General features: G+C 41.2%; 1 protein-coding gene across 1 annotated transcript in view; it reads right to left on the bottom strand.

Moving 5' to 3' along the window:
• The window catches only part of RASSF8 (Ras association domain family member 8), a 98,168-nt gene extending 78,790 nt beyond the window's left edge, over nt 1-19,378 (bottom strand). Inside the window, exon 1 of the mRNA XM_063308136.1 lies at nt 19,225-19,378. The gene's annotated coding sequence lies outside the window, so the exon portion shown is untranslated. The remainder of the gene's footprint in view (nt 1-19,224) is intronic.
• Nucleotides 19,379-24,468: the final 5,090 nt, after the last annotated feature.

Here is a 24,468-nt window from a genome sequence, read left to right on the forward strand (position 1 = left end):
TATCAACATCTATATATCCTCGGCCCAAGGCAAGGCCAATATGTTTCAGAAATCAAGCAGACTCCTGTACATTACTGACCCCAGAACTTAAAATATATCCCAGTAGGTTTGATACAGCTGCCACTTGCCTCTGGTCAAGCTTTTAATTCCACATGAAACTCTATCAGAAATGTCAGAAGCAATTGAAAAATTGCTCTCTATCTTCAGCTGACATATCAAAAACAGAAGGAAGAACCTATCAATATTGGCAATAGATATCCTGATCAAAGAAAACCCTGCTGGAGGAAACACAGAGACCACACAGTTATGGTAGTGTTAATTATATCATTAAAAACCAGGGTGAAATTAGTGCAGATTATGATAATGGATGTTAGATAAGGCATCATCAGACAATGTTAAAAATGCGAAGTGCATATAAATGTTATTACAGTAAGCTTGATGGGAATATATAAGATAATGCTCAACAGGATTTTCCAGCAGACTGTACTTACTGCCCCATCTTTAGGTGATCAGATTTAGTTATAGCACTTTAATACCATTCTTTATTAATTAACCATCTGTTTGACAATATGAGAAAGCCTGTCTAATGCAAATCAGACCCCTGTAAAACCTCTATTATTTAACATAAAACATCCCCAGTAATTAATTTTGAAAAGTAGTTGTTATAATACCAGTTTTATACATTTTCTGTATCTAGTTTTATCTGATTACTAAAAAGATTAAGAGAAAAATGTTGATCTTCCCAATTATTGTAACCAGCTAGGATAATATTTAAAAGCTTAAGAGGTTGCATGTTTCTAACAGGGCTTTTTCTTCTCCTAAAACAATATAAAATCATAATTGTACAAAAGATGTAAGAATCATAACCTAATACCAGTTTAAGAAGATTGCCAAGAAGCAAAGATCTTTACAACTGCTTTAATGTTACCGTAAACACAGACCACAAGTTTTAGATTACACAAATTATATAGCAAGGAAAGATAACACCGAGTATTAGGAATACGAACTATGCTCCAAAATCCAAAAAGCTGGGGAAAGTATTGGCTTTTGTGTATTGGAAGATGTAATTAAAGATTACCCCATATTTATAGCAACAGTAATTATATTGTCTGGTTTAATAGGTACTTTTAATCACTATTCAAATCTCCTGGGAACCCTGATAAAAACAGTAATTTAAGCATTTGCAATCAAACAGATTTACTTGGAAAAGACCATAAAGTATCATTTTAGTGAAACAGTATAATCCAATTTCATTGTTTGATTTTGCAACCACCAGAAAACTACTTCTTGATATTTTATGAGTTATTGCTTGCAGTTACATGTTAATTATGAACATTTTCACACATCTTGGTGTACAGTGATGTATGCAATAACTCCTTAAACTAAAAAATAGCTCCTTAAACCATGTTTAATTTCCATTCATCTACATATCTAGATAAATGATCTTCAGTCCACTTTACTGGATGCATGAAACATTAAACTGAAATTACAAAGTATCAGGTAGACAAAAGAAAATCAAAGGGCAATGAAATGGAGGAAATGTAATCTGGACAGTTTTATAAAAACAAATATTTGAATCAACTCTCAGACTGCATATATTCAGGGCTAGACGGGGGTTATGCTCATCTTCCACCAAAAATTTGAAAGGAATTTCAGATCTCCATCAGTAACAGTCATCTTCTGTGAACATTGTTGCCCAAAGCTCTTTGATACATAATCTTCTCAGTCACGTCTTCCATACAGCATGTACTAAGCTACACCTTTTTCTCCTGTTGTAGACAAAATATATTATTCTCTTGAGATGGACCATTTTCAGCAAAAGAGGTGACTTGTGGTGAGAAGGCACATAAGTGAACCCAAGTCCTTTCACTCTTCTTCTGTTTAGCACATGAAATGGCTTGCTATTTGCTATTGCTAAATTCCAAAAATGGAAATCTTCTATTCCAGAAAATTCTCATGGGGACAGTTTGTATCCTCTTGAGGAGAACAATGACATATCAGCAATCCAAGAGTTGTATGACTAAAATCCAGGTATTGTTCCATTTAGAATAGACCAACTGATTTCAATGGAGATACTAAGAGCAAAATCAAGTCAGTTTGGTCTAGTGGTTAAGGCAATGGGCTAGAAACCAGGAGACTATGAGTTCTAGTACCGCCTTAGGCACAAAAGCCGGCTGGGTGACCTTGGGCCAGTCCCTCTCTCAGCCCAAGAGCCAATCAGGCGTGGTAGGAGAGTTCTAGTCTCGCCTTAGGCCTGAAAGCCGGCTGGGTGACCTTGGGCCAGTCACCCTCTCAGCCCAACTGACCTCACAGGGTTGTTGTTGTAGGGAAAAGGGGAGGAGGAAGGCACATACTATGTTGGCCTCCTTGAGTTATTTATAAAAAAAATAATAAAGGCAGGATAGAATAATAATAATAATAATAATAACAATAATAATAATATGACCCAATCAAGTGGCTTTAAAAATCTACTGATGTTTGTCACACCTTCATAAAGTTAAAGGCTAAACTCTTTAAGCAGAATGTTTCGACAACCTTCAAAAACAAAACAAAAGTTCTTCAAATAGCTTCTACCATTATGTCTTTCTGAGAGCACAATATCAGTATGGAGAGCAGACAGTGAATATAGTCGGGGAACCAGGTTAGTACATAGACAGGAGAGCATCAAGGCATGTCAAGGCTGTAAGTCTCCCACCGCCCCCCCCCCCGGCAAAAAAAAACCCTGAAAGAAGGCAAGAGCAAACCACTTCCATATTGTTGCCAAGAAAATTAATGGATGTGCCCATGAAGTCACCAAGAGGCTCACCTCAAGATATCTTCATGGGCAAATACACATTAGCCCTGTAACAATTGTTCACGACACGTCAAAGCTCTCTCCCTTTGCCCCATCCAGTATAGGAATGTCTGAAACCTTTCCCAAAACCGGAGTTGGAGTAGCTCTTTTTGAAAGCTGGAAAGAGAAGTAAAAATGAGGAAAGAGCAGCAGATGACATATCACACCACAGGAGAAGGAACAGCCACTGGGAGCTTTGTTTCCCTTTCCCAAAAAGAAAAAAACACTGGCTTCACCTTTCAGATGTCTCAGGAGTAAGAAGTGAGGAGAACCACACTGTGTCCTCGGCTACCAACCAAAGTGCAAGGACTCCAACAGATGCAGCCTGGATGCAGCTGGATGTGCATGTCTCTTTACAACTCATCACCTCTTTTGACACTATCAAACTGATTTCACTCTTCTGTTTTTTCTCTCTATGCTTCTTCTCTTTGTTTCTCCCATCCACCCTGTTTTTCCATTTGTAAGCTTGGGAACATGAGCTGTCCCTATCCCCACCTCCTTTTTTTAAGAGGCAAACAGCTTCAGAAGATAAAATATTGGTCTACAAAGAAAATTAAATTAAATAAAAGGAAGTAAACCAAATGAAGGATAGAATACAAGTTTATAGGGCTTTTCAAGAAGCACATTAGTGCACACCAAGCATTTCCCACAAAGCATTAAAGCTTTTTCAAGGCCTGCACAGCCGTCCAAAAGCTTTTCTCAGTTATCTATGTCTGCATGCTTAAATAGTACTTCTGCTAGAAATGCCAACGAAGTGTTGTACACATGTGCCATACATGGAGACACAGCTGGAGGAGGCTCTGAAGCAGTTGCATGAGCCTTGCAAAGGATGCGGCTGCTTTAATGCTTCAAAGAAAGGTGCATCATTCTTGCTATTAGGTTTGGCAGAGCAGGCCACCTGAATGCTTTGCACAGCCTTATAGGTTTTTGCACTCATCAACCCAACTACAGCTTTTCCTTGGGAGAATAATAAAACTTAACATAGAAGTCCCACAAGAGGCATTACACCACTGTAGAAAAATGGAACAAACTGAAATGTGAAACTAAGGCAGTGGAAAACAGAACTGTATTAAAGAGGTTTTTCCAAACTAGTGTCCTCCAGAAAAATTGAACCACAATTCCCATCATTTAGGATCAGAGGGAAAAAAGCTGATCAAAACCTAGCAGGAAAGTAATGTTGCAACTGACATTGGCTGCACCCCCTAACCAATTTCTTACTGCTTATAAAATATTGTCTGTTAATATGATGCTACAAAGATTGATAGGGTTTAAAGGTGTCAGTGTATTCATGAATTATACTGTACTTCAAAAATTTGGAACATACCACTATGTCAAGAATTATGGATTCACTGAGTGGGAGAGGCAGCAAAAAAAGATTCTTCTTTAGCGCAAGATGACTTAAAAGATTACAATCTGGGATTCTTAGTAGGTGTTCATTTTCTCTTTATGAACTGACTACTGATGTACTGGAAAGAATGATCAATATTCTGTGTGGTTGTAGTTTAATGATGTATACAAATGGTGCTGAATAATTTTTTAATATGTAATATGTTTTTGTTGTTTCATTTTTTCTTATTTGTTTTGGGAGTTTGTTTTTCTTTCTCCCACTCTTTCTTCCAAAGCATCTCCTCTCATGTGGAATCAGCCTGGAGAAAATGGCTTTGTAGGGCTACAGCCAGCACTCTGAATTTTATTGAATTCAGTGAATGAATATTCCAATATTCCTCCCTTTCTCCCAATTAAGTACCCAAAATATGCTGTGGAACTGACTCTTACCCACCCGTATGGGGGCTGTGGAGTTCTTCACTAACTGTGGTTTCTGAAGTGCCTTCAAGGACAGCCCCAGGGAGAGTGCAATATAGTAATCCAAGGGCATTACAGCACAGTAATCCAATTCACTCAGTTGTATCTAGGGCAAAATATAGGTAACCTGGTGCTCTTCATGTTTTCAACTTACTCTCCCAGTTTTTCCTGCTGTCATGCTAGCTGAGGTCCACCTTCACAACACAGGGAGTGAACCAAACTCGTCACCCCAATGTAAAGTTTGGGCCATGGACAGTTAATGTTATTGTATAGGGCGGTCCACATGTTGTGATAAAAGAAGTCACAATGGTGGCCAAATGGCATGACTGAAGTTCCACTAGTTCTTGTGTGATGCACCTAACAGTTGGAGCTTTGATCACACCATCAAAGCCACCATCTTGACTTTTTTTAACCACATCCTGCAGAATCTTCTGCTATCATATATCAACATCTCCAGCCTGCCTCCTCACCCTGCCGGCTGTTTCAAACTCTATTTTTTCTGAGAAGAACCAAGAACCAATTTAGGACACTACTCAGCTCCGGCCTGTAGGACAGCCATAGCATTAGAGGTGATAGATTCTCAGAGGATCACTGCATGCTCATTGGAGAACCTAGGTTACAGCATGGTACCTGTTCAGCCACCATTGCCTTCCTATTTTTTAATAGAATCAACTGATCGGGCAGCAGGGTGGAGTGATTCAGGCCAGGGGGACCCAGGATGAAGTCAAGGATGCTCACTTTGGGCCAGACCCTTTGCCCTTAGCCCAAACTGTCCAACAGAGGGGAGGACTATTATGTTATGTACTTCGAAGTCCTGAAGCCAAAGCAAGACATTAATCTAATAAATAGTATTGGGTGTTAATCTGCTTCTGTTATTCAGCAGCTCTGAAAGCCAAAAAGTAGGATGTAACGTAACAAACACCAATATTTATCCATCTTTTAGAAAACTGACCAGAAACTGTATCAATTCTTGCTATTTTCAATCTGCATTATTTGAATGCCTCAGTGTAACCTTTATTGCATGTTTTCCTAGTTGAAACTGGAGCAATCTCCAGTTGCAATGATCAGCCCAGCCAGACAGCAGTCAAGGGTCTTAAGGAAAAGAGTGTGGGGTGGTTTGAGGATGGAGATGAATTTGTTTCCTAATCTGCCTGTGTCTGCAAAAGTTAGCATCCTGACAAAGATATTCCAACGTGCTGTTAACGTTTTCTCTCCTTTTTTTAAGGCATCTGATGTGTACCAATTACCTTGTTGGTTGAATTCAAATGAAGGCTTACAGAGTCTTGAAAGGCTATGCTGCACTTTTATGCAACCGATTTGGAAAGCTTGCGACCCAAAGCACATCACCCAAATTACCAAGACATTACATAATGTCTTTATCAGGTTAAGCGACAAAAAGTCAAAACATGGAAAAACTTCACAGAATACCTGGGTGCACACAAAGTACCGGTCCGCAACTCCTTACTTTAATTGTGACCTGGGGTCACGTCTGCATTTTCCTATATAATGTTATAAAGTAAATGATAAAAATGCTTTTAAAATATTTAACTTTGTTTTTCTTTAAACAAAGACAGGTTATGCACTGTGGAGCCTTAAGGGCTGAGAGGCTCTCCTAAGAAGAGATGTATGTATGTATGTATGTATATATATGTATATTTTAAATTGAAGTTGATGAAATTTGAAGACAGGGACGTTTATGCTCCCAACCATTTTCAAGGCTCTATCCAAACCAAGTGCAAAGCTTTGCACAGCATCAGTAACTGCCACCACCAAACTGAACAGCCGCTCCCACACAACATGGGAAAAAAGAAAACAAGCTACAGTACTGCACTGCACTCTGATTTCTGCATACATGCATGTGATCACTTCCTGCCTTGGTAAGATTGCTCCCAACATAAAATCAGGAAGAATCTAATAGCACCATTTCTGACTAACAGATTTTATTGAAAGACATCAGCTTTCACATGGTGTTTTGTTAAAATTGACATCCAAATAAAAATCTAACATGTTGGGAACCCAGAAACCTGCCTTTGAAACTGGCTACTTCTCTGGGTGGCTGAGAAGATGAGAAAGGGCAGAGATCTGTGGGGCTTCCAAAAGTTTTGCTGGAGAGAAAGGATGGGGAGATGGGCTTGCTCCTTCCAGAACCTCCACTGGAGGGAGGGAAGAAAGAAAAGGACTGTTTTCTTTGCTTACTTTCCTATGACAAGAATGGAAAGGAAGAATTTGCATGTTCTGGAGCTTTCAATAAGACCTTCCTTCCACAAGGGCCAAGCGGACCTCTTTAGGGTGTGCATTTCCACTGCCTGCAAGTCACAGAGTAGAAGACTGTTTCCCATCGACTAGTCAGTCAAACATCTGGGCTATCTTCAGAAGGACTTCTGCTTATCTGAGCTTACTCTTTAAGGAAAGACTTGCAGACATGATAAATGCTTTAGTTGTAAGTCAGCCACTATTTTCACTGATAAATGCCCTTACAATTGCTGCTGTGCAATACAACCTTTTATATATCTACTCAGACATGAGACCCAGTGAACTCAGTGAGAATTATTGCCTGGTAAATATTTTTAGTTGGACTTAAGCAATTCAACCAATGAGAAAGTAAACTCTACTGATCCGCTTTAGAAAAAGACTCTAATCTTCAGCACTAAAATGCTAGGGAGGTAAAAGTAAACTCAATTTGAAGGTCGTGATTTAAAGTATAAAGGGTAACACATAGTTTTTATAGTTTTCATACCTCTCCACTTCCTAATTACTTGAAAACACACCTGATTTTTCTTAGCAACCAAACTTTCAGAAATCATAAATTCCTCTTGCATTTCTTTTCCTGGTAAATTAATCTCTGAAATTCATTAAAGTAAGCCTTAGCATTCTTAACGTTGTTAAACATGTAACAGTTGCTTTGAAGCACCAGCTTTCATCGAGTGACTGCATCTGAACAAAAAACAGTTTGCTTTTTTTCGCGCATAATCCCTCCAAATACTCCTGAACATTGACTAATACTATAATCCTCTCTATCAGGGGGGTGGGCAACCTTTCCATAGCCATTTGCTGTAGTGTTGTGGCCAAGTACTGCACTGGATGGAGTAATGGCATTCAAGTGCGTTGGGCCAGCAAGAAAATAAACAGAGCCACCCCCATAGATCCATGGACCTCACCCCATTCAAAAGTATTGAACCCTGCAAAACCTGACTTTTGAGAGATAGCAAAATGGCCATTTGTGATAAATTGCAATGGTAAATTTCAAACTATGCAGACAGGAGATGGTGTGAAGCAGCAAAACAGCAGCTGAGGGGGCTACATGGGGTTACAGGTTGTCCAGCACAATGAGAGAAGAGAACAATCTCCCCATGTAGAACAAACTGATCACAGTCCAACAGGGCAGAAAATATTGTTCTCCTTTAGATACCTTTCTCAAAACAAGCTAAGATTTTTCTTCTCCTTCATGCTAACCTTACTCAGCCATTCCATATAATTGCAGAGGTGTCTTCATTGAAACCTAGTAAATTTATGGAACTTAATCTGTTTTCAGTAAGCAGATGTGGGCTGAGTTTTAAAAGAGGGAAACCTCATAATGAAATTTCTACTAGATTAAATATTCATAGCATGGGCACTAAAAATAAAATCCAGTCATCCTCACTCTCCCACTCGCTTCTGAAGTAAATATTTTATGCCTGTGCAAAAGTTAGGGAGGTCACCACTTATTTCTGCCAAAACACAACAGTTTGAGATGGCAGTAATTTTGCAGTGCCCTGAGATGCAACCTAATTCTGGAATACCTGACCTGTACAAATCTGAGCATCTTCACGTAACGAACCTACTTCAAATTCCCCCTTCCCCTAACATACAGAGTTCTTCTGCACCAACCGGAGGGGGAAATTTTGCTGTCATTTAAGTACTTGAGCACAACCCTCCATTTAAACAGGACTGGGTGGTTCATGGGCCAACGGGCGCTGCCAGCACTGTATTTGTAAGGTTCAAAGTACCAAGATTGAACTGATGAAATTCACTGGCAAAATGGCCAACTCTTCAGCAACATGATTTTGCATAATAAATAAGAAAATACTGATGGAAATGGAACACAAAACCTCTGTGAGGTGTCTTGTGTCCTGACTTAAGCAAAAAACCACGCTGAGACAAGGAGATTGTCTCTAGTGTTTACTGAACTGCTCTAGTAGACAGAAAATCCAACAAAACTGAAGGAGCGTGGGAAACCCAGACAGATAAACCCCAAAACTCAAGGAGGGTCTGCTCTGAGTTCCTTTGAAGGACAGTTCAAAGCCTCTAAACTACGCATGCATTTTCTTCCCTGGGAAGGGGCCCCCTCCTGCTCACCATCCATACTCATAACATCTTGGCTCTTACCCCACCAAAATGTGGTTACAGATCTTCCAGGGAGACATTCAAAGGCCTCCTTTGGCTGGTGAACTGAAGCCCTCCAAATGGTTACAATGCACCCTGTAAAGTAACAAAAACAGCCAAGGAGAGGAGCTCATAGCTAACCTTCTCTTTTGTTTATCTTAGTAATTTCAGCTACAAATTTGAGATGTGAGGGCATCGCCAGGGAAATTATTGTTCTGGCCAGTGAGAAAGCAGTTCTTAATTAAAAGAGGATTGCAAGTCCCAAGGACTTCCTTCAAAATAATTTCAGAACCTAGACCGTCCTTGATTTAAATTGATCCAGAGAACAATCCTTCCCCTCCTTCAGACCAGGGAAAATGGAAATCCCCCTCTGAGTTCTAACCCAGAAGAATAAATTGGACTTCAATCCTACTTGCCTAGCCTGTAGGAAGTTCCGCAACACTGTACTTCTCTGACATGGGAACAGATAAAAGGGCAGACTTGGGAGCAACAGTTTGGCAACCCAATGGATGTTTCTCATCTGGACAACACTGAGCTCAGCTTCTGCCATGTTGCCACACTCCAAGTATGACCAAGAAAAGAAACTAGGCAGAGATTACACAAATGTGTCTGACTGCTTCATATTTATGAGTCAAAGAAGATTGTTTGGTGCGATGGGAAGAAAAACTGGGATGCAGCAACAGAAAAGGGGATACAATATTCATATATAGGCATATGTATACAAAGATCTATTACAACTTTGTAGGATCACTCTTGTCAAACCTATAGATATCTACAATGTAATTTCACTAGGAAGCTTTTATTGTATAATACAGTCCACTCATCATTACAGAGGGTAAAAAAATCATAGGTTTTAATACATAGCATTGCATCTACAGTGTCTAGACATGACACTGAAAACAGCAGCTAAAACATTTTATACTGCTGTTAAATATGCTTATTCCAAGGAAAATAACTCTCTCCCTTCAAACTTTCTAATGAATTCAAAGTTTCGAACTAATCAGCACAACACTTTTGCAAAATTCTACATGTACAGGCTGAAAACCTAAAGATAATGACACATCAAGACAAACATTAACCAGCTGAAGGGGTGGCTGAGTGACGGCTTCAAAAATAGGCAAGGGGAAATCATGCAAGGAAAAGGTTATTTAAAAGAGGATGCAGAGAATGCAGTGAGGAGAAGATGGAGGAAAAGAAAGCAGCGTGCTATGCTGGGGGCACTCAGAATCTCCTCAGACAATGAAAGAGGATCTACATGTCTCAGTTTTTCTCTCTCGCCACCCACCAATTATGCTCCCAAGGCCTTAAATGTCTCATTTCCCAATCTGCTCAACCAACCATTTCTTAGGAGTCTGGAAAGACAGTGCCAAAACGGCCGCCACAGTTGATCATCATTAGTGTGTGATGATACAATGGCAGCTTGATTCAGGAGAAGGCAGTCTTTCCAGATAGCCTGACTCTGGATTCTTTGCAATTTCTTTAATATGATGGTACAAACTTCAACTGTATGAACAACAATTGGGAGTCAGTGCATATTTTTCATGGCTTATAAACCTGCTGCTTCTGAAGAACAGGAAACATTTCCATAGAAACTCTTTTGCCTCAGGAGGGAACGTTACCAACTTCATCACTCTCTCACAGGAATACGATCCACGGAATGGCCTTAGCATACACAATTGCTGCTATAGAGTTCTCTGCATTACATGTTGACTTTGAAAGAACAGGGGTTCACGTCACGTACTATTATGAACTAGTGGTTTATTACTTAACAACATGATCACACAAGTGGCGGCATGTAACCAGACCTCAGCTGGTCTCAGAAGTTAAGCAGGGCCAACCTGATTAGTAGTTGGATGGGAGACTGCCTGAGAATTTCAGGGGTATGTTGGCTGAACTGAGAAGTCAAAGAACATTCTGGAAGATGACAGGAGCAAACTGTGAGAGGGCATTCACAAGACCCATTTAAGCCAAGCCAAGTTTGGAAGCCAAGAGAACAGGTCACGTGGATAAATCAAGCTGGTTGCTCAAAGTGTGCAGGACTGCATTCTTCTCAAACGTTTCCCAGCATTAACAATTCACCAAAGAAGTGTCTACCTGCCTTTTTAGCAATCCAAAAAGAATTGGCTTCCATCACATGACTCTTGCTAGGTTCAATTCATTTTTTTCTCCTACTTCTACACTCCCATTCTTGAATCGCAACTTTCATAAACTCCAGCCAACTGCAATGAACGAAGACAGCTTTAATAACTAGATACCCCATATTGGAAAATACTGCATTAACTGAAACTATATGCCAAGCAGCGTTCTTACTCAATTATCTCTCCCTTTTTCACAGCACCGGAACTTGTGCACAACCTGCGGTGTTAATCTTACACTACCATACAAACTGCTTTTTAATGAACGTAAGATTTCTCATGTCATAAGAACATTTGCAATGCAAATCAGAGTCAAATTAAATCAAAAATATGTTATTACAAAAATATATATGGAACCGTTCCGATATTGTAAGTTGTATCCTAATTAAGTGAGATCAGCTCTTGGTGTGAAAGCATCCATGAGGTTTTCTTCACAGCTTGTTACTGTCTTCTTGGGACAGTGCTTCTCGACCTTGGCAACTTTAAGATGTGCGGACTTCGACTCCCAGAATTCTGGCTGGCTGGCTGGGGAATTCTGGGAGTTGAAGTCCACACACCTTAAAGTTGCCAAGGTCAAGAAACAGTGTTCTAGGATATTCGTTGACTTTTCAATTTAACCATGATACCCCAGAAATTTTCAGGTAGTCCTTCATCCAACTACCACGTTGGTCCCGCTTAACTTCTGAGATCAGCCAAGGTCAAGTTACATGCTGCCATGTGTGTAAATATGTCATTAACTAATAAACCACTAGTTTATATATAGTAAATGACATGAACCGCTGTTCTTTCAAAGTCAACGTGTAATACAGAACGAATAATAGCAAGTGAGGTTTAAGGGTTGTTTTAAAAATTACTGGAGTAAGGCATAGGCTTTGATCATTTTAAAGTAATATACAATGCTACATATTGTTTTCCTTTCCTCTATTATACCAAATAGCACAAATTCATGTGATTCACTAGCACCAATACCAATTTCTTTATAAAATCAGCATTTTTTTTTAAAAAAAGCAATCAAATGCTGGTTGCAACTTTCTCTAAGGGTATTTATTTATTTCATAGGTTGCCATAAACCTGAAGTGACTTAGAAGAATAAAACATACACATGCAAAATACAAAACGTAACATTATATATTAGAATATAAAATTATGTATTAAATATAATTAATGCGTATGGTTTTTTCAAATGTGTTCCCCTAGCAAAACTTGGCATGCATTCTCCCAAACATGAAAAAAGTCTTCTGGGCTTAAGCTTATAAATCTAAAAACAAAGTGCAGTGTTAGAACCCATTAGAACAGGTCACTTCATTTTAAGGGTAACTGAATAAACTTTAAAATATGAAATGCATGAAAGACAGACCAGGAGCAACAGAGGAAACTGTGTTCATGAAAGAGACAGTTTAAACTTTGGGTGAGGGTTTATTTTTAACAAATTCTGTATACACGGGTAGTTTAAACTCCCAGATTATGGGTGTACAGTACAACCTTTGGGGGCACTATTTAAATGTGTTGGACCCCAATGTCCATCTTCAGCCAACCTGGCAGTTGTAGCGTAAGATAACTTGAGGACACGAAAATGGAAAAAGCTGCCCTAATTTAATTTTCTAGGGAGTTAATATGGCAAGGCTTTACTTGATCCAAATGCTATCATGGAACTCCTGAATATTTGAGAAACATCCACTTTTAAGAATTTACCTGCAAATCGGTGAGAGTGGTCACACTATTTCTACAAGGTTAAGAAGACATACAGTAGGAGCTTCACCGGCTTCAAAAATATTACATTCATTTTCAAGAAGAAACAGAGTACTTTCCTAAATTCTTCCAAAATCTATTTGCCTGTCCATAAAAGTCAGAAGAATCCTCAGCACGAATTCAGGTCTTTCTAAACATCAATCTGGCCAATGCAGCCTCATAAAATTTCACTGAACAGTACATTTCTATCCTTGAAAAAACAAAACACATGTAAGAAAACAGGCACCTCAAACTACTGAGGAATTTGAAACCATTAGCTAGATGAAAAGATTTTTAGAAGAAAAATCTGCAGATAAATAATTACAGAAATAGTGGGCTATATGGGAAAAACATTCCTAGGGTTGCCAATATTTAGAGGACAATTTATAAGGCATGGAAGAAAGAAAACTATGGGGGCGTAAGATGAATACATACAGAAGATGTAGGTTCTCTCTGTTTCTTGAAAGAATGCTAGATAAACACACCACTATTTTTCATATTTGTGTTAGAACAACGTAAAATTGTAAATTATCCATTGTTCTACAAACAAGCAATGGAAGAAGAAATAAACTATAATATCCCAGAAACTGGGAACCAAAAGGTTGTCTTAGCAGAATGCAGTCATTCTAAGTTACGACGCAGTAGCTCCCACTAAAAAGTAAAATTAGTTTAAGAACTCAACTATTAAGGTGGTCCTGAGGCCAAGGATTTGTTTCCAGATGTTACAGCTTCTTAGCCTTGTCTGGATGCTATCAGGAGCTTTCCTAGCAAAGGGCTTTAGCAGCTGGATGGCACAGATCAATGAAACTAAAGCCTCTTTTTCCCTCTTGCCATGCAGCCTTTTCCCCAGCCTTCCTTTCAAGTGTGCACCGCCGAGAAATCAACAACAGCTGAGCAACATGTGTGATCGCACAACACTGAATGTAAGGACAAGGTTGCCCTGCAAGATGCTTTGTTTGGTAATCCTGGATTGTAGAAAGTACTACATATTCCTTTGGCAAGGCTAATCCGGTTTTTGAAAGCATTATACAAACAAACAGGAGAAACTGACTTGAAAAGTTGTGATTTGATTACAATTATGAAGTCTCTTTAGTTTATGCTTCCCTCCCTTTTCACTTCTCTGACTTTATAGAATACCTGGCATTCAGAAGTCCATTGGAAGTATTCAGAGCATATAGTATTTGCAGTCTTTGAATGATTATGTGCCATCAAGTCATCGTCAACTCTGTGACAATGACCACATAGATTTTCTCCATGACGATCTGCCCCTAACCTGATCTTTCAAGTCTTCTAACAGTGCACTCATTGTCACAGTAAATGAGTCTATCCACCTTGCTGCTGGTCATTCTCTTTTTCTCTTTCCTTCCACCTTTCTCAGCATTAGAGCCTTCTCCAGAGAGCTGGGTCTTCATATCATGTGTCCAAAGTAGGATAATTTGAGCTTGGTAATTTGTGCCTCAAGTGAGAACTTTGGGTTGATTTGTTCGATGATCCATTGGTTTGTTTTCTTGACTGTCCATGGTATTCTCAGGGGCCTTCTCCAATATCAAGTTCAAAGGCATCAATATTCTTCTTACCCTGCTTCTTCAAAGTCCAATTAGCAATCTTTACCCAGTCATATAACATAGGCCAGTATCCCTATATTGAAAGAATTGTGGGCTGCTAAAATACTTGGCAGGTTTGTGGCTCAGGTGAGATTTGAAGCAAGCATACTCAACTCACAGCTTGCATTCTCAAATCTCTCTGCTATGAAAACTCTCCCAAATGCTGCTTTATGCAAGCTTTAAAAAATGTCATTCTAGAGAATATACAACAACTATCTGGGTTACATTTAGATAAGGGAGTAGACAAAAGTTATTGGGAATCGGAGCCATAAGTGTAAAGATATCATAGGTACCATGCACAAGCCAAAGTTCAACTAAGGAATTATATGTCATATCAATTCCATTCTCATTCTCACAATAAATGAATCATGTTCTGTACTTTTCCAGCTCCAGCAAACAGATTGTATAACCAATTAGGCAGAGCAGAGTTTGCTGAGATAAATGAATTTAGGCAGAACAAACTCCAGACTAGATTGGGTTGACTGAGAGATATGAATATAGCAAATTGGTAATGGGGAAATTTAAGTCCCACTCCACCATTTTTTAAACTTCAAAAGATATGACAACATCTTAATCAATGGAAGAGAGGTTAGCAAATAGATATTTTAGTATATTTTAGCATGGGCCTACTCTTCTACTTATGCTTACTTATGAGGAAGTCCAAGTAACATGATTAGAACTATACATGTGTCTCTAGGTCTAGATACCAAGGTCCCCAGCTTTCAATAAGTCTCTACTGTAAGTCTATAAACATTATACTTACCTGTGAAATCCAACTCTTCTCAAAGAAATGTTGAGGGATGGATTTCAGTGATGCGTGTATATTCATTCACAAGAACTGAGAAGCACGATCAAGGGTAAAATCCAGTCACAATCCACAAAAAGCCAGAATTAGGCATGGGTTGAATGCTAGTGTTTTGGCTGTGCCGCACTTTCAAAAAATTATTTCAGCCTCCAAGGCCAATGGGGTTCATGTCTGGTGCCATGGTAACATTTCCAGAAATGGATTTGGGGCCCTTTGGGGGGTGGCTGGAGGGTTTAAGGTTTCATAATAGATGAATTCAGCTGAATGCATCTATTTTGAACCCTCTGGAGGTAAGACACTGCTAAACAAAAATAAAAATCCTCCCTAATGTTGCCTCAAATTGACAGCTTTTCTGCTGATTTGAACAGGACAACTCAAAGGTTTTCTGGAAGCTGTACGTGGCCACAGGCTACAGCTTGCCTAGCCATGCTTTAAGATAAACAATGGCTATGCCCCCCAAGTTACTGAAGAGGACACATGCAGATTGAGAGAATCCCATTAAACCTGAAAAGTTCCTTTAGGCTGAAGAATGGGGGAGAGAAATGCAGAGATAAACAGAGCAAAGCAATTAGGGTCAAGTTAATCAACAAATAGCCTGACAATGGCACTGATTGGGAGATACCATCAAACTGAGAATTGCCAAAGTAGTTACCCCCCCCCCACCCCCCAAAAAGCCCACTTTACAACTGCCCCTTCCCAAACTAGTGAAACAGGTTTTTTGAGAATTTCCGGCTATTTAAAAGAGGGTTGAAATACTCCAAAAAATAGATATTCCTAACCTCTATAACCTTTCAATGATTTTAAATTGTTACATTTTTATTGGTTTGCTGGGGCCAAGCCCATGTTAAGATTGCCTCTTCCAAGCAACTGTGTCCCATTCATTTACAACTTCAACTCTAATTTGAAAAAAAAGTCCTCCACAAGGACATTTAAAGGAGTTTTTAAAAACATCTTTCAGGATCCAGCTGTCTACTCAGCATTCTCTAACATAACTAAGCAAAGAAAGCATGAAGATACTAGCTATATTTATTGTTTCTAACCTGCTATTCAGATGTATACTTTTGCTGAATAAATGAATGGCTTTATCCATTTATACTTCAACTAGGTATTCATTAACCTGATGATAATCTGGATCACAAGGTATTTTTTCAGCCAATGCATAGACTTGGATGGTTGAAGACCTCAACAACCAAGATGAATTCAAGGTTCTGATGCATCCCATCCACCATGTTCAAGGATTATAGTCTACACTAGACAAGACTCAAGAGTAGCGAGTTATTTGAAAGAGACTTTGTGGCAGCATTTTACAAGTTTATAAGAGTACAACTGTCTACATGTCAAAACATTTCTGAATGGCCTCCAAGTTTAGAAGATGTTCAGGGTTAGGATGTGCAAGTGAAAGTCCCACATAGAAATATAGGATGTCATTAGTTAAGATGCAAAAAAAAAAAAAGCTCTGGTTTAGCCCTAACAGAAGGATACTAGCCTAGCCATCTATATTTAACTACAATTCAATGTCTTACATGTTTAAGCATGATTCCTGAAATCCACCCGCTAAGTAGCTCTTACAACAGTTGCAATGCATAATAGAGGGAAATAAATACTCCAAGTGTGCTGAAGAGTAATAAAATATATTTTTGAAGCCCAGTGAATATAAGCTCTCAGCTATTATTCTCTTCTTCACAGATTGCTATCTTGACAGGTGAGAGAAAAAGAGATCTCTCTTCTTCCATAATAATTTTGAATATATTTTTCACTATAGAGAAGAGCCAATTTTCTCGGTTGCTTGAAACACAAGCTGACGACTTTACAAAATACTTTCTGCCTAATTCTCTGTTTGTGTCCTGCTTGTAGGGAGGAAAAAATCAGACTAGATTCAGAAGTCACTATAAAAACATTACAGAAAGGAACACTTACACCCACCTTTAGGCATGTCCAAACTCAAGGGCTGGAGGGCTCTTACTTAGAATACTTGTGCTAAGTTGTACAATATCCTAATCTAGTAAGGTCTAAGTGCAGGACCACTTTCCATGCCTCACATAGTCCACAATGCATCAGAAGGAATATTAGAAATCAGATGTTCCTCTATACTCTTAAATCCTATTCAGATGTAATGTACTTAACAGCTGTAAAACTTATCAGCATTCCTACAGTATCAAAAAGTTACATATTCCCACTTACAGAGCAGAAAATTTGCATCTCCCCATGGCCACAGGCTATGAATTCATATTGTTGGGGCAATTCTTCTTTGGCACTAAAGAGAGGTTGAAATGATTCTCAGTTTCAAATTCTTCATTTAATGAAGGAATGGTATTCCAAAAGCTGTCCCTTTGCCCATACAGATACATATATGCAGTAAACACAGTATGATCAGATTCATCAGTGATGAGGACATTTTCCAAACCCTCCCACCCCCCAACCCCCCACTGTATATTCTTTTCATAAAATTTCTGGGTCAGCAATTCAAAAATTACAAGGAGTGGTTACACAACGTAAATACAGCAACTAACAAATTTGGCTTTGAAGGACTTGTTTTTCAGTGATTATCCCTAGCAAAGCAAGTACTTGAGAGATATATGATAACCATTGCTTATAAAATTATCTCATGCAATGAAAACTTTTCCTAATGAGCATTTTCCTTAAAACCAACAGTACCCCACATCCATCATCCTGAAAGGAGGATAAATTACTTTGAGAAACTACACATGCATGTTTTTTTTTTTCCCATCTACAAAATATACTTTCGTAATCCGGCGTATTGGGTGCTTCAGTCCTTTCTGTTTGGAAATCAAGCAGCAACCCTTTTCTTCCTGCATTTTCACAGTTCAGTATGCTTTTAATTTTAATTGGTCCTGATGCCACCTATGTACGGCTCAGAACACAAAACACACAAGGCAAATTTCACAACTCAGTCACACAACGTGTTTTTGTCAAGAGTGCAATTACTTTCCAGCCATGCTTTCTTCCTCTTCCCACTGCAATGACATCGTCTACACCACCCAAGTTCAAAACTGTAACTCTGCTTATTGCATTTTGATTTATAAAACATCCCTCAAATCCGCAAGCAACAGACCCTCCTCAAACACGCGGGCAGTCACGTCAACCTGACATCCAACGGAGCGAAAAAATGTGCATCACAGCAGAGGATTAGAAACACAGAAACCCACACAAACTTTGAACTACGGATCAGTGAGTCACAGAAAGAGTCTCTTCGGCTGCTCCAAAAAATCAGATCCGCCCTCTACTATCAACATTTGCCTCCACCAGCACATCTCCTATGCAAGCTTACTCAGAACTTAGTCCTCAACATACTCAACGTACTTACCCGAAAAGTATGCCTGGGTTTGCAGTCCACGTTTTTTAACTAAATGGGAGTGGGGGTGGGGGGAGAGGAAAAAGGAGAATTAATAAACCCTCTACCCCACAGAGATGAAATTGGGAGCTATCCAGGTCTTTTAGCTATATGGAATAGAGACAGAAAGAAATTACGTTCATGATTGTCCCATTCCGGAAACGCAGCCTTGTCTTCTTCAGCACCCTTGAGAGCCCAAGTTGCCTTTCCGACAGATCTCAATTCCACGCCTGCAGACGAGTCCGAGTGCCACGGAATTCACAGCCCTTGTTTCTGAGTAACCTTAAACCGGATCCGAATGCAAAGCAGAGATTTTTCCTGCCTCCCACCCACCCCCTTTATTTTTTTTTAAGGGAGAAGAGAGGGAAAGGCTAGATGGCTCAGAGGCATCCAAAGCGAAAATGGGAGGAGAGGCAGGAAAAAGGAGGGAGGTCCAGAGGGGAAAGACGGCAGGGATGGGAGAGAGAAGCGAAGCAGGAGAGGAGAGAACAAGGAATTGGCCAAAAGGCGAAAGGAGGGAAGGAAGAGATTCCAGGAAAAAGGAGCCGGAGAAGAGGAAGGCGGAGACGGGAGCGAGGTCGACCGCCGAAGTTTCTCCTTACCGCTTTGCCGGGGCGAAACCCACCAGCCGAGGAAGGAAGCGGCCGCGCCGGAGGCTCCCACCGCCGGGCACCCGCGGCGACTGGCTCCCCTCCACTCGGCGAGCCCAAGCCGGTCTCCCCGCCTCCCGCCGGGCAGGGGCGGCTCAAGCGGCGCCCCCCTCCTCGGGGCCGGACGGGCGCAGGCTCCTCTGCGGCGCCCCGAAGTTCCCGGGGTCGGCGCGGCGGCTGCGGAGACTCCGCCGCAGAGCCCACGGGGCGGCTCCTGCCAGGGGCGCCGGAGTTTGGGGAGGGGAGGGGAGGCGGGCGGGTCTCGCCCCGCGCTGACCTCCGGGCGGCGGGGCTCGGGCGGGCAGCTCCTCCCTCCCTCCGCCCGCCTCGGCTCGCTGGCTGGCGCGCCCGACAGGCTGCGCTCGGGTTACAGCCAGCGCCGCGCGAGCGCCCCGCCTCCGCCGCCCCCGGTTCTGCCGCGCGGGCGCGCCGCCGCTCGCCTCCCCTCCCCTCTCCCCCACCCAGGCACCGCGGGACGAGGCTGGGACCCCCCCGCATCCCTCACGGCAGCCGCGGAGGGGGTCCGGCTCCCGCACGGAGGCGCGGGCGCCGAGAATTGGGCCAGGGGTCTTGTGCGCGGACGTCCTGGGCATTGGCTCGCCGGGATTCGCGCGCGTCATTTCGATTTCCGCGCATCATTCCTTGGGTTGTGAGCTTTCTATCCCGCCTTTCCTGCGGACCGTAAGGCGGAGATTTCTCTCCATTTCTCACACACTCTCACTCACACAACACACACCGCATCACTACTATAGGCAGATAGATGGAGCTGTGTGCGTTTGGATCCCAGTACCCCCCCCCCAAGGAACTTTCTTCCATAGCTGGCGGTGGACTTAATTTAGATCCCCCCAGTACTCTAATCGCTGGTTCTTAACCAAAGCTGTTTTCACACCTGCTTAGTGAAAGTTTTTTTTAGGTTGCACTGAAACATGAGCCCACCAAATTTCCAACGCGCTACGTTGCAGCTAGGCCGCATTGCGAAACCGAAAGCGAAAGTAAGCGCAGTAGGGCTGGGTTGCGACCCGGCGCCTACTGGGAAACCTGGCGCTGTAGACTGAAGTGGATCGTTTTTCCCTCCCCAAAAAGTCCTGAAAGTAGCATTGGCGATCTGTTCTGTATTATTGCCTGAAATCTGCCTGTGTGGAGTCATTAAAAGTGAGCTTTCAGGAAAAAAAACTTAAAAAAAAACTTTTTAAAACTGATCAAGCTTAGCATATTGAATAAACCAGTGATTTTCAACCTTGGCAACTTTAAGATGTGTGGACTTCAACTCCCAGAGTTCCCCATAGCTGGCTGAGGAATTCTGGGAGTTGAAGTCCACACATCTTAAAGTTGCCAAGGTTGAAAATCACTGGTATGCACTCATCCTGACCCTGTGGTTTGAATGAATACTGCCTGAGAAAAGTAGTTGCTGTTGGAAACCAAGGCTCTGTTGGCTTCTCATCCCTGCATATTATTTCAGTTCCATTCAAACTTTCAGTTTCAGTTGCAATGTTGGAACTGAGCCAAGCTGATCCTCAGGAAAACTGAACAAACTATCTCAGGGGATAAGTCCTGGGAGAGTGGTTAGCCCATAGTTCCACCCAGCTGCTCCTTCTTGTCTGACACGGTCCTTCCCTCCTTTGGAGGTTGGAATTAATGAACCTTTCCCCTTTCCTTAGATTTCTTAGTAGTAAAATGGAGTGTTCACCCCGTTGCCAGTCTTGAATAAACTCCAGCTGCCAGCCCGGTGTGTTTGTCCCTGTTTTGTCTTGTGCAAAATGTTTTGGGCTAGCCAGAAGCATAACCAGCCTTTCAAACGAGCCCTTAGTGTCCCCCAGATTGTAGATTTACAAGAAATATTTATTTATTAAATTTGTAAGGATGCCCAACTCCATTGCCACTCTGGGGTGTTAAAACAATTAAAAAAAACTAACTAGAAACTAAAGAACAGGCATTTGGGGGGAAAAGACCACAAGGTCTAAAAAGAGACATTTAACATGCAAGGGGCCTGTACCCACTTCAGCCCAAGGCCTGGGGCTTATACATTTATGATAAAAAGACCATTTTTTAAATTACCTGCACAGGCTTTGAGAATGAACACGCAAGAAAAGCATGTGTATAAATGTTTTAAATTGTTGTGAAATCACTCCAGTTCCTAATGTGGGTTGATTCTCCATCTGGATATATGTTGAAACTTTTGAAATTATCTGTTGTGGACAAAAAAAAACCAACTTGTGTTGCTTGAATATCTCAGTATGAACTCAGAGGCAAATCGTTGGCAGACATCCTTATTCCACAGATCATCTGGAAAATTTGAGGCTTAAGATTTCTTCATTGTGATTCTGGTGTGGGCAGCCTTTTCATGTAACATTTTTGAGGTTGAGAATTAGGCAGGGTTACATCCTTTGGCATAACTGGGCTTTTGTTTTCTCTTGTTTATTTGGGGGACAGGATATTGGTTTTTTCCTTTGCATTTTAAATTATAATAAGTCTATTTTATACTGTACACTGTGGGTCTCTGATGTAGTGGGAATCTGAGCCACCTTGTTTAGCGATTTATTTTAAGCGTTCAGGGCCCCAAACTAGGGAATTATGCAGTGTGTGTGGCCTTGAGGATGTCAATTGCCTGCTTCAGTGGCGTTTGATGATCTAATGTATTGATGTAATTATGGATCTAAATATATACCAGGTCAGTGTTCTGATCACTTTTGCCCCATAAATTTGGAGGGAGGTGAAAAGAAAGAGGTATATATTTTGAAACGATTAGACTGTGGTGCTGTGCCCAATTGGGGTGTGTATACTGAAGCAACTATTGTGGTTTACAAACTATAGCTAATGGTGTAGCTTGTTGTGTGAAATAAGCCAATTGTAGTTTATTCAGCACGTATGACCCTGTAATCTGCTGAAAATTTTTACGGAAAGCTAATATAGCTGTGTTACGTCTTAGATAACATACTTTGGTTTTAGTTTTATATTTATCTCCAACCAGCTACCCGCAAAACCTTTTCCCTCTCCGGGGCTATCCACACATCACCACTATGTCTTGTGTGGCCTCAGAAACTGCTGCTGCTGATTTTATAAGTTCAGTTCCCAGTCAAGAAAACTCCTTGTCCTTGCAACAAACCATGATTAAACTAATAATGGCTTAGTACAAGACAAATGCAGCCGTGGAAAACTAGCACGGCAAGGAGGAGAGCGTGCCAGCTTTTTAACTTGAGTCTGTCTTATACAACCCCCCACCGTGCAGATTCTGCCCTTAATCCTTAATGCTTCTGGTGTAGGTTGTTTCCAGCAACAAGTACGTGCAGTTGTCAAGCAGGAGACATCAGCTGCACAGCCAATACTTTTCTAGATGAAGAAGGCACTTTCAAGAATGACAATGCAGCACTACCTCGAATGTTCTGAACTTATCTTGAGTTGATAGCATTGACTCTGCCTGGAAATGTCAATGCAGGTTCAGCCTGAGGATTGCTATGAGAAAAGATAGCAGCTGAATTTAAGTGGCTAGGAAAGAAACCAGAAGCTGTTGAGTCTAAGCAGGCTTATTTGGGAACAATTCCTCCTAAAATCCATGTAGCTTAACCAAGGTCACTGAACATGTTCATATGATGTGCTAAGCCAATTCTGGCCTAATTGTGGGTAAGGTTTGGCAGTTCTGAATTCGGCACCAGATGTCACGGAAATCCATAGGCCAGTGCAGTAGGCTGCTACCCAACTTCCCAGTTGCTTGACTTTTCTTGAAAAAGCACATTTTGAAATGAAGACATCACCATGGCCAAATCAGAATTGCAGACACTCATGTTAGGGTGTGGAGTGGCTGAACTTTCTCTGCTCTTTGTATGAGCCCCCAATTGCCGATAGTGGGGGTAGAGGAAAAATCCATAACAGAATAAACATTAGGTGGAAAGGCCCTCTTTTGTGGTCATTTTTGTCATTTGCCATTTCTCTGCCCAGAAGCTAAACTGGGGAGGTAACCACAGATGGAATGTACCAGGTTGATGTAACTATAATAAACAATGGTGATAAACAATGGTTAACATACACCTACCATCCAGATTTGGACACTTCGCCAGGCCTAGCCAGAAAATAGCTTTTGTGTCCTGTGAATGGGATTTTATTTGAAAACAACAATTTAACACACCAGCCATAATACCTGAGGTCACCGACACAAATTTAGCCCATTAAAAAACAGCATTAGCCAGCATAGCTGACTTATGGAGGAACAACCAGGTCTTTAATGCTGTATGAAGCACTCAGGGATCATCCAGACTTCTGTAGATGTTGTTCCATAGGGCAGGCAGTGCCCCAGAGAAGGTATTTTATTTATTTATTTATTTATCATATTTTTATCACTGCCCATCTCCCTGACTCTGGGCAGTTCACAATAAAACAGTTTAAAATTCAATAAAATCATAAATAATATCATTAATCCATAAATATCAGTATCAATAAATAAATATAAAATGTAATGAGATCCAAGTAATGGCAGATCTAATACCACTCAGAGGGGAGCAAGACCGGCCTCGGTGGGACTAGGGAGCCAACCAACCCCAAGAGTGGCCTTTCCTCTCCCCACTCCAGGCCTGGTGACAAAGCCAGGTCTTCAATCGTTTCCTGAAGTCCAAAAGAGAGGAGGCTAGCCTCGCTTCCGGGGGAAGGGTGTTCCAAAGGTATGACTCCTGAATCCAAAAAAATGACGCTATTTGATGGAGAACACTGTTTGATGGAAGGGACTGGAGCATGTCCTCCTTGCTAGATCTGGTGGGGCGAGCAGAGACAATGGGAGACAAGCAGTCCCACAAATAGCCTAGCCCTATGCCATCTAAGGCTTTATAAATGACAACCGGCACCTTGAATTGTACCCGGGAGCCTGCTGGGAGCCAGGATATTTGGAGAGCACTGGTGTTATGTGGACATAAAATGAGAAATGACAAAAACTGTCAGCCCTGCTGCATTCCGGACCAGCTGCAGCTTCCCAATGCTGTCCAAGGGCAGCCCATGTAGAGTGCACTACAGTAATCCAGATGGCAGGTGACTAAGGCATGAGCAAGACCTCCAGGCCAGGAAGGGGCACAGTTGGTGCACAAGATGAATCTGTGCAAAGGTCCTTCTAACCATGGTGCCCACCTGCTCTTGGAGGAGGAGGAGTCAGCCTAGAAAGACCCCCAAATAATGCCCCAACTCTGACTGGAGAGGTGCCCCGCATGCAGAGTTAAA

Source organism: Candoia aspera, chromosome 7 (genome assembly GCF_035149785.1).
Source record: "Candoia aspera isolate rCanAsp1 chromosome 7, rCanAsp1.hap2, whole genome shotgun sequence".
Lineage (NCBI taxonomy): Eukaryota > Metazoa > Chordata > Lepidosauria > Squamata > Boidae > Candoia > Candoia aspera.